This window comes from Mus musculus, chromosome 17 (genome assembly GCF_000001635.26).
Source record: "Mus musculus strain C57BL/6J chromosome 17, GRCm38.p6 C57BL/6J".
In the NCBI taxonomy this organism is placed as follows: domain Eukaryota; kingdom Metazoa; phylum Chordata; class Mammalia; order Rodentia; family Muridae; genus Mus; species Mus musculus.
Genome location: NC_000083.6, coordinates 48,582,720 through 48,592,754, shown reverse-complemented (window position 1 = coordinate 48,592,754; position 10,035 = coordinate 48,582,720). Strand labels below are relative to the sequence as shown.

The 10,035-nt window shown below is 43.5% G+C and overlaps 1 long non-coding RNA gene across 1 annotated transcript; it reads right to left on the bottom strand.

Moving 5' to 3' along the window:
* Nucleotides 1-8,643: 8,643 nt before the first annotated feature.
* Gm30419 lies at nucleotides 8,644-9,812 on the bottom strand. Its single transcript, XR_385628.2, has 2 exons — nucleotides 9,486-9,812; nucleotides 8,644-8,930 (listed from the first exon to the last, which is right to left on the bottom strand). It is a non-coding gene; the product is annotated as a predicted gene, 30419 (long non-coding RNA).
* Between the last annotated feature and the right edge of the window lie 223 nt (nucleotides 9,813-10,035).

Here is a 10,035-nt window from a genome sequence, read left to right as displayed (position 1 = left end):
AGCTCATGATGTCTACATTGGTAGGAGGAAGGGGAAATCTGTGTTTTGTCTCAGGGAGAAAAGGAGGTGGAATCCTGGGATCTGCCTAGGAGGGTGGAGACCTGCTGTCAACTATGGGGCCCATATACCAGCTGTGCCATTGAACCCTCAAGGCAGCTGCTCTAACCTGACAGGAGCTAGGAATATAACACATACTGAATTGCAAATGCTTGGGAGTGGAGGAGAGGGAGGGAGGGGAAGAGGGAGGGAGGGGAAGAGGGAGGGAGAACAGGGGGGGATCTCCAAGGATCAGAGCCTCCAGTTAAGAAAACCCTCACGCTACTTTAATCCACTGGCAGAAAGCAGAAGCCACACATGTGGATATGTGAAGATATGAGCATGGATGAGTTTTCTGTAGACCCATTCTTGAGTCCGATCCAGCTCCATTAAAAGCGAGAGTTCACCTTTTCCAGAAAGGCATCTGTCTGTTCATGGGAACTCTGCTCCTGGACCCACAGGGTCTGACTCCCAGCATTAGGGAAAAGCAGACTTGGGAGAGGGGGCAAGAAGGACATAAGAGCTGGTGGATAAGGGGTGCCATGGGTGCTGCCTGTGGAGATGACGTGGCTGTTGTACTTATGAGCTCACAGGGTGATCATAGCAAAACAAGACCAAGCCAGTCTAAATCCCAACCTGGATGGAAGGGAAACCCAATTATCCACCCTATTGGAGGAGCTACTGGCAGATAATGGAGTCATTTTCTATGAGGAATGTGGCCTGAAATAGCTTCAGCAGAGCAGACAACCCTGCCCCTGTGTGCATGCAAGCAGCACAGGCACTCAGGGGTTGTTAATACGATTTTTTAAAAAGAGGATGTGAGTTTGGGAGGAAGATTTGGTGTCCGCAGAGAGATAGTGGTGAGTGGATATAATTGATATGCATTGCAGAGTGAATGAAAATTTCAAAGAATTGAAAAGACTATTTCAAACATGTTTCCAGACAGCCACATTAAACAGAGATGGGGAGGGAAAGGAGATGCCTGTGTAAGAAACTCGTTTGTTTTCACTTTTTAAAATACATTATTTATTTACTTGTGATTTTTTTTAGGTAGAGTCCTTTGTAGCCCAGGATGACCTTTAATTCAATTTGTAGTCAAAAGTGGTCTTGAACTCATGACCTTCTTGGTTCTCCCTTCCTAGTGTTGGGATTACAGGTGTGTTCCACCTTAACACTTCTTTTTAATTGACAAATAGTGATTGCTCATATTTATGGGTCTTGATGTGAATTTTTTTTGATATGTGAATACATCACGGGAGGGTTAAATGATTAGCCATCACCTCGCACGCTTTTTTTTTTGAGGTGAGAACATGAAAAGACAGCCCCTTAGCAATTTTTAAATGTAAGGTTCATTATGGTTCACTGAAGTAACAACGGGCAAGGATAAAATCCAGACTCTTTAAATATGTTGACCAATATCTCCCAGTCTCCCTGTTCTCTCCAAGAAATGGGTTCAATTATTTCAACAGTATATGAAATTTAACCCAGCATTATAAATGGCCAAAAACTTTACATAAAGCGTATTTGTGTTGGGGAGGGTAAGAGGGAGTGGGTATTGCTTACATCTTTAGGAGCCAGAGCGCAAGAGCGCAAGAGCCAGAGCAAGAGAGAGAAAGAAAGCAAGAAAAAGAACAAGAACAAGAAAGCAAGAGAAAGAACAAGAACAAGAAAGCAAGAGAGAGAAAGCAAGAGCAAGAGAGAGAAAAAGAACAAGAAAGCAAGCAAGAGAAAATAGCAAAACCCCGTCCCTTTTAAGGAGAATTATCCTCCGCCTAGGACGTATTACTCCCTGATTGGCTGCAGCCCATCGGCCCAGTTGTCATCACAAGAAAGGCAGAACACATGGCGGGAAAACTGCCCCTGCACATGTGCAGATTATGTTTACCACTTAGAACACAGCTGTCAGCGCCATCTTATAATGGCAAATGTGAGGGCGGCTCCCAACAAGTGGGGGTGTAGGGGATGCCTGTCGAAGTCAGAGGGCAATCTCCAGTATTACTACTAAAATTCTTTCCACTTTGTGTTTTGAAATGGAATCTCTCACTAGCCTAAGACTTGACTTTTCTGCAAAGCTGGTTGAACACTGAGCCTCAGGGATACACATTCACACACATACACATGTGTACAAACACAATGCACACATGCACCCATGCTCACACACATACACGCATGCACACAAATGCACACAGGAGCATGCATACTCACAGTCACATGGGTGCTTCATGAAAGGCTGGTCAAAGATGCAGGTTGCCTGGACAGAACATTTTATCAGCATGTTCTCTGGCACACTTATAGACACCTCCAGACATTCCACCACCCCCAGACACACACAGCGTGACCACCTAGGCTCGTGTGCACAGGCACTTGCACACTTTTATTTCAGGCAGTGTGAGCAGCTTCCCACCCACACTGGAGGGAAGTGACCCTCACCCAGAGAGACTAGGGGATAAGAGGAGGTCCCCATGGGCATCAGGATCAGGTAGCATGCCTGTAAACCATGCACAGAAGCCTTGTCTAAAATTGAGGAGACAGCCACAGGCCCTACAACATCAGCACCAATATGTTTCTTGATTCTATAGACGATGCCAAGGAGTTAGGCTATTGTGGGAATGAAGAGTCCCAGGAGGGGAAACCTACAGTAACAGAGGGCCTACCTCTGAAAAGTGTGGGGAAGAGGCAAGGAGGGACAAGGAGAGGGTATGAAAGGCACAACAGAGAGAGTGAGACGTGTGCACAACCCTTTGCTTGATATCACATGGACAGCCAGTTAACTTACCATGCTTTGTTTGAGAGATGAACTAGCATGGCCTTCTGGAACAGCCATTCCATCAATTCAAAGCTCTATTCAAATTCCAATTTTGCCTTCTCTGGAACGTCTTCCTTTCCGAGAACCATGGTCCCCAGTGATCTTGAAGTGAATTTCTAAAGCAGTTTACAGCAGACACCCAGAGCAGCGTCCAGGGAGGTTTGGTCTGAATGAGAAATGTCCCCATAGGATCACATGTTGGGACATTTGGTCCTCAGTTGGTGGCACTGTTTGAGAAGATTATAAAACCTAGAGGAGGTAGAGAGTGTCTGGGTATACTGTGACCAGCCAGCTCCTGCCTTCTGCCTGAGGCCAGTCTTTCCTACCACAATGAACATTTTCTCTGGAAATATAGACTGAAATAAACTTTTTCTCCTTTGAGTTGCTTCTCTCAGGGTATTTTATCCCAGCAATAGAGAAAAGAAATGAAGACAATAATTTGATACAAAATTGTTTGCATTTATGAAGAAACATTCAATTTATTTGCTTTTAAATTACGAACAGAAGACCTAATTTTGTGATGTTGGTGCTACATACATAAATACATACATACACACACATAGGGTATATATGCCCATTAAAGAGCAAGAGAAAAAAAGCATTATGAGAGCACAGTAAAAGAAAATAAATAAGTGGGAAAGAAGTAGAAGGGAAGGGAAGGGAAGGGGAGGGAGAGTGAAGGGGAAAGCAATTACATGAACAAAGATGGGAAATAAGATGAGGTTGAGCAGGCCAGAGAACATCACTTTAAAAATGTGTATTCTGATCTGGGTCATCCTAGAATATTTTCATTCAATCACGTTGGTAACCAGGGTGCTTAGAGCTCCTATACTATTGCAGATTGGTGTGTGTGTGTGTGTGTGTGTGTGTATGTGTGTGTATGTGTGGTGTGTGAGTGTGTGTGTGTGTGAATTTTAAAGATATGGTTGTTAGAGTCTTAAACTATAATTCTGCATTTTTCAGCTTTTATTCTATCCATTTTTGCTTTGTGAGTTTTGCTATCTATTGTTGGTGCATACATGTTTAGAATAGTTGCGCCCCCTAGTGTACAGATCCTTGTATCATTCTGGAACACTTTTTTTTTTCCCCTGATAACTTTTCTTGTACTTGAGTCTACTATGTTTGATGCTACTGTAGCCATTTCAATTTTGATTTTCTTCCCATTGAGATAAGAATTACACGTCCTGTCCGGCATCATTGTAACTATTTCTTAGCACTTAATGGGGTTAAGGTGTTCAGGTTGCTACACAGTGAAGCTCTGAACGTTTCCATCTTGAAAACTGAAACTCTGTAACCATAAAGTAACCTCAGATCCATTCCTCCCTGCCCACACTGTAACCTCTGTTTGCCTTTCTACTTTTATAACAAAGGTTCTCTTTCTCTGGTGCTAACGGATGCTCCATAGCAAAGCACGCACTCTGTGTACCTTAGAGAATTAGAATTATATAGTATTTGCCTTTCAAAGGCTGGCTGGTCTCACTGAGCACAACGCCCTTGATTTTTATCTACATCTTGTGTATATCAGAATTGTCCTCCTTTTAAAGGCTGAGTAATATTTTGACATATCTTTGCTCATCTAACCAGCTATGGATATGGTTTCTGCCTCTTGGTTGTTTTGAATAATAATGTTCTTATGAGCCTTTGCACTAACTGCTTCAAGACACTGCCTTCAGCATATATATATATACACACATATATATGTATATATATATATACATATATATATATATATCAACAGCATTGAATTTATTGGACTATATATGCTAATACTGCTTTTAGTTTTCTGAGAACCCACTTGATTATTTTCCATAGTGCTTGCAAATTATTTATCACTTTATCATTGTTTAAATAATAATCTTTTTCTTCATTCTCTTAAATTTCTGTCTCTCTTTACATTTAAAGTGTGTCTCTTACAAGACAGCATATAACTGAAATTTTTATTTTATTTTGACTCGATTTTCCAGCCTGACAATCTCTATCTTTTAATTGGTGAAGTTAGACCACTTAGATGTAATGTAGTGTACTACAATTGACATAATGAAATTTAGGGTGTGTGTGTGTGTGTGTGTGTGCGCGCACGCACATGCAGGTGCACACATTTATACATGGACACTTGCAATCCAGGTTAGCCTCAAACTTGCTATCTAGCTGAAGAGAGAGAGATGTGCAGGTAGACACATACATACATACATACATACATACATACATACGGGAAATCTCTGCTAATTAAAGTTGAAGTCCACCATGAGTAGATAGTCTCTGGGCTTGGAGCAATATGGGAGACTCCCTTCAATAGCAGGTCTTCTCCTTCTCTGACCTTGTAGGGGAATTCAAAACCCCTTACCTGAAGAATATCATGGAGCCTCAGTTTGGTTACAGGATCCATTTCCTTTCTCCATATAAAACCTGTTCAGCAAGCACCAGAGCTTCCTGAAATGCTTCTCCATGCTCACGAGACCTTCCAGGGACCCTAAGCCCCCAGCCAATGACTTTGCCCATCCTGAATATCCCTACCCTCAGTCCCCCAAAACTTTATAAGCCTTGAATCACCATAAGTAAAGTTGATCTGCCTCCTGACAGCGGGCCCCATGCTGGCCATTCCCTGTACATATCATATCACAATTGTGGATTGTTTTGGCTGATGATCCATGAGAGTGGGGAGAGCTGCAGATAGAGAGAACTTTTCATAAGTACACCGGGGCTGGGCCACCCTTCCCCCAGAGGTGTGTCCCTATGATCGTCCAGACATTTTGGTTACCCACTCTCTCTATCCTTTGCTCTGCCTCTTCTCTCTCTCTCTCTCTCTCTCTCTCTCTCTCTCTCTCTCTCTCTCTCTCTTTCTCTCTCTCTCCCTCTCCCCATGGGGACTTTCATGTCCTTGTCTCCTGAGACTGGTGAACCTTCCTGAGAGCCATTCCCAGATAAACCTGCTTTTATATTTTTAACTTGACTTGAATACGCTTATTAGATCAGTGAAGAAGCCTGTTATAATTGGTTTTATTATGTTTCTGAAATCCCCAAGTGTCTATAGGAAGTGGGACCTGATGCTTAGAGTAGGCCAGTCTCAGGTACATCATATCATCCCCCAAGTCTTTCTTTCTTTCCTTCTTTTTTTCTTTATTTTCTCTTCCCCAGTTCCTGCCTTCTTTTTTTTTTTTTTTTGCCTTATTTGAATATTTTTTAGTATTATGATGTAATTTACCTTTTATTTTTTAGGCTACACCACTAGTGCTTTAATAGGTTTTCTGGGAGCTATAATAACCACATTAGTTTTTCCCTCTACTTAGAATTGCTAGTTTACCACCTCAAGAAAAAAAAATGTGCAAAGTCAAAGTGATGGTTTTAAAATTATATCTAAGCATAAAACAGTGGGTGAAGAGCAAAGCATACAATTTATCTAATGTTAACAACAAGTAGCACGGAGAGGAAACAAAATATGAGTGAGTGTTTAACACACATGCAATATTTCAAAAAAAAAAAAAATCTTGGTGGTGACCAGTGTCAAGCCCACGGTGCCTATTAATATACCAAAGCACATGCGGGCCTCCGGGCTCCATGAGTAGCACTACACATTTCAGAGTCGGTGCTAACACCTTAGCTGTTCCGGCCTCCTCCCCTTCCCTAAGCGGCTCCAGCTCACGGGCTCCCCTCCCCCACTATACTCCTTCCTATAACACTCCCCCCCCCCTATTCCACCGCGCTCTCTTCTCTCTTGCCAGCACTCTGTCTTCACCTCTCCCTCGCCCCAACCCTCTCCCTCTAGCTCTCTGCTGTTCCTGCTTCTCTACTGCATATCCAGTCTGCTACATTCCGTCTCTGCTCCGGACTCTGTTCTATCTCTCAGGTCTGCAGTACAAATGTTCTCCTTAACCACGCCATGGAGCTTTCGTTTAGTCATTTTAGAACCAGCTCGGGAGCAGTAAGGAGAGGAAGCAAGAGAGAGGGAGGAGTCACGTTGCACAGTGAGTTTCAGAGGAGGAGGAGCTACGTTGCACAGTGAGTTTCCTTGTGTGTTAATTTCTCACTAAGTGTATTACTTTTCCAAGCAATAATTCATATAACGCTTTATCACTGTTATCCAAAATATCCCTTGAAATACCAATAGTGATGCAGTTAGAAAGCAGGCGTCTCCACCACCTGCCCCAGGGACCTAGTGATGGCAGAACACACCATCACTAGCTGCCAAGATGCAACACATTTCCACCCTCGCCAGAATCTCAAATCCTCTGCTTCCCTCACCCATCCCAGAGGCAGCCTCTGCATCTCCCTCCCCAATAACCTCATGTGAGATGTTTCGCATGGTGACTTTGTGGCATCCATTGCTTAGATGCCAATGGCTCAACAGTTAACAGAGCTCACTGCTCTTGCAAAGGACCCTGCGATCACAGTTTGGTTCCCAACACCCGCATCTGGCAAGCTTCCGTCACCTATAAGTCCTGTGAACGTGACATCCACCTCAGCACTCACACACACGTACAAACCCACACAGAGATGTCTACATACAGAAACATAAATTTTTAAAAATCAGTAAATCTTAAAAATACTTTAGAACTGCTCAAATACATAAAAATTTTGAAGGAACTGTTTTTAAAAGCCTATTGAGACCAATGGGAATTATACATCGGTAGCCAAAGCAACCATTAGGATGAGTGAGATGAGGTTAAATTAAAGCCTCAGATTCTCCTAAGATGTCATCAGGTATGTGCACACACGGGCAAACACCACAGACATACACTAAACTATAATAACAATAATAATAATAATATAATGATAATATAAGATAGATGATAGATACATACATAGAGAAACGATAGATATATACATACAACATCCATACATATATAAATATACAGATAGATACATAGAAAATACATAGATGTATAGATTGATTTGATGCTAGATAGACAGATAGACAGACAATATTTGTAGGAGACACAACTCTTCCATGCAGAAGAGTTTTAGACCCATGCGTTTTCAATGGTGTTTGAAAACTATGAAGTACTTATGGAAAGTGGAGACCAGACTTAAAGCAAACCATTTCCTGGGGGATTCCTTTCCTGGGTCCACTGTCTGACCTAGACAGGCCTGGCAGGTACAATGGAGTAGAAAAAGACTCAGGTGACATCTTCACAGACAAGGAGAAACTCAAGGCCCAGTCATCAGACCCAGGCCACACCTCCAACCTTGCTTTTAGATGCTGTGTAGTCTGATACAGGCTTCCATGGTGGCAGAAGCTATTTTTATAACTGTATGTGACAAGCAGCAGGTTCCTTCTCCTCTCCGAACCTCCGTCTCAATGGGAAAAAGAAGCAGAGAGACATCTTTTGTCTGTGTGGGTGACTTTTAGAAGATGGTTTGAATCAAATCGTATTTTTAAAAACACTGCCTATGCTCAAACACTTCAAATATTTTATTACTAGGTCTACAGTACATAACAAAGTAATTGTGTAATTAAGAGATAATGTCAGTGCCGTGGAACAATGTTGACAAGATAATGGCCTCTCAAAACCACGCAAACGGGAGAGCAACAGAACAGATTTATAGGTAGGAAAACAGAAAAGCAAATAGCAACAGGCCATGAAGCTCTCTGTGGTCCAACTTGCTGTGTTCCTCTCAGAGCCAGGTTTCCACATCAACTCTCAAGTTCTGACCCACAGCGTGTCCCCAGGTCCTTGTCCTATATCCCTTGAATGTTTGGAAATATCTGCATGAAGACTGAAGAAGGCAGGGTCATCTTGAATAACTAGTCCCCAGGCTCAGGTAAACTAAGGCACACACACCAAAGCCTGGACATGCCTAAGTCACTGAGTTCAATCATTTTTTATTGCCCGTGGTGGCAACCAGAAGCAAAAAGACAAGACAAGGCTTGAGTTAGGGAGAACTGGCCCCGGGTGCTCTTAAGCTTATGCCTGATTCTAGCCAGATTGCCTTACTTAGAACAAGTTTCTTCTGAGAGAGGAAGGAACTAGGGACAAGGAGGAGATGGCCTTGTGACCTTGAAACCTGAGGTCATGCCATCTTGAGACACAGGAGCTGTTGTTCAGAGTAGTCCCAAAGGTTCTTATTTGTCCTGGTGCCCTGGAGCGACCTAGCAAGAGGCAGATGGAAGGAAATGCAACAGTGAAGGTCGTGAGAGAGGTACCAATCCATAGGAAGAGAAAGAGGCGAGACCAGACACTGCGGGAAAGGACCTTGCATGCAGAATGCACTAGGAACAGAACTGGATTCTGGCAACGAGTTGGTCTGTGACTTGGAATAAATCACCAGTTCTCATTTCTGGGCCAGGCCTCCCTCCCTTTTGGATGATCGTGATGAGCCCCGTCAGGTGACCCCAGCCAAGATTGCCTTCTGTTGCCAAGGACTCTCCCTGGAGGCTGGACTGACCGGAGGCTGGCACTTCCAGGGAATGTCTCCAGACCCTACCGTGCACAAAACTCAGGGGAAAAAAACGCCACGAGGCTTCACGATGCCAGTGATAAACTTCAGGGTATGAAAGCCATGATGAGTGGGAAGGGAAATTGTGGGATTGAGACACTCCTGACCCCAGGGAAAGCTCAGGTGGATATGCTATCTAGTGGCCTTCATGGAGAATCCAGGGGAGAAAGGGTGGGGGCTATAGAGATGTGAATTCTTCCTCCCACACCTTTTTGCCTCTGCAGGGCTCACTCCACTGGGTACCTCTTCTCTCTCCTGTAGAGTGGCTCCTTCTATGAGATGACTTTTCCTAGTCCCTCTGAGGAGCCCTGACTATTCTGAGCTGTTAATTACTCTCCCTGTCACATGGGGTTTTTAACATGTATGTTAAGACTGACTTCCCAGCTAGACATCTTGAGAGCAGAGACTGTCTTTACAAACTGAGTAGGAGTTTACTAGATTGACGATCCATGGAGGGATGGAGAGACAGAGAAGGATAGAGGGAGCTGGAACAAAGGAGGTCGGGTGGAAGAAAAAGAGGGAAGGAGACGGGTAGAAGAGAAGGAAAAGGAAATGGAAGAGAGAAGGAGAGAGAAGAAATAAAGGGGAGGAGGGGAAGGAAGAAGGGACTACGCGAAGAAGAATGTGAGGGAATAATTAAAGGAAGCAGACAATAGTTTTAAACCCCTCCCTCCCTGTGACGTCAAAGAAGCCCCGCCCTGCTCGATGAATCCTGCATGGGCTCCACACCCAGAAGCCAGAAGAAATACTGGCTAAAA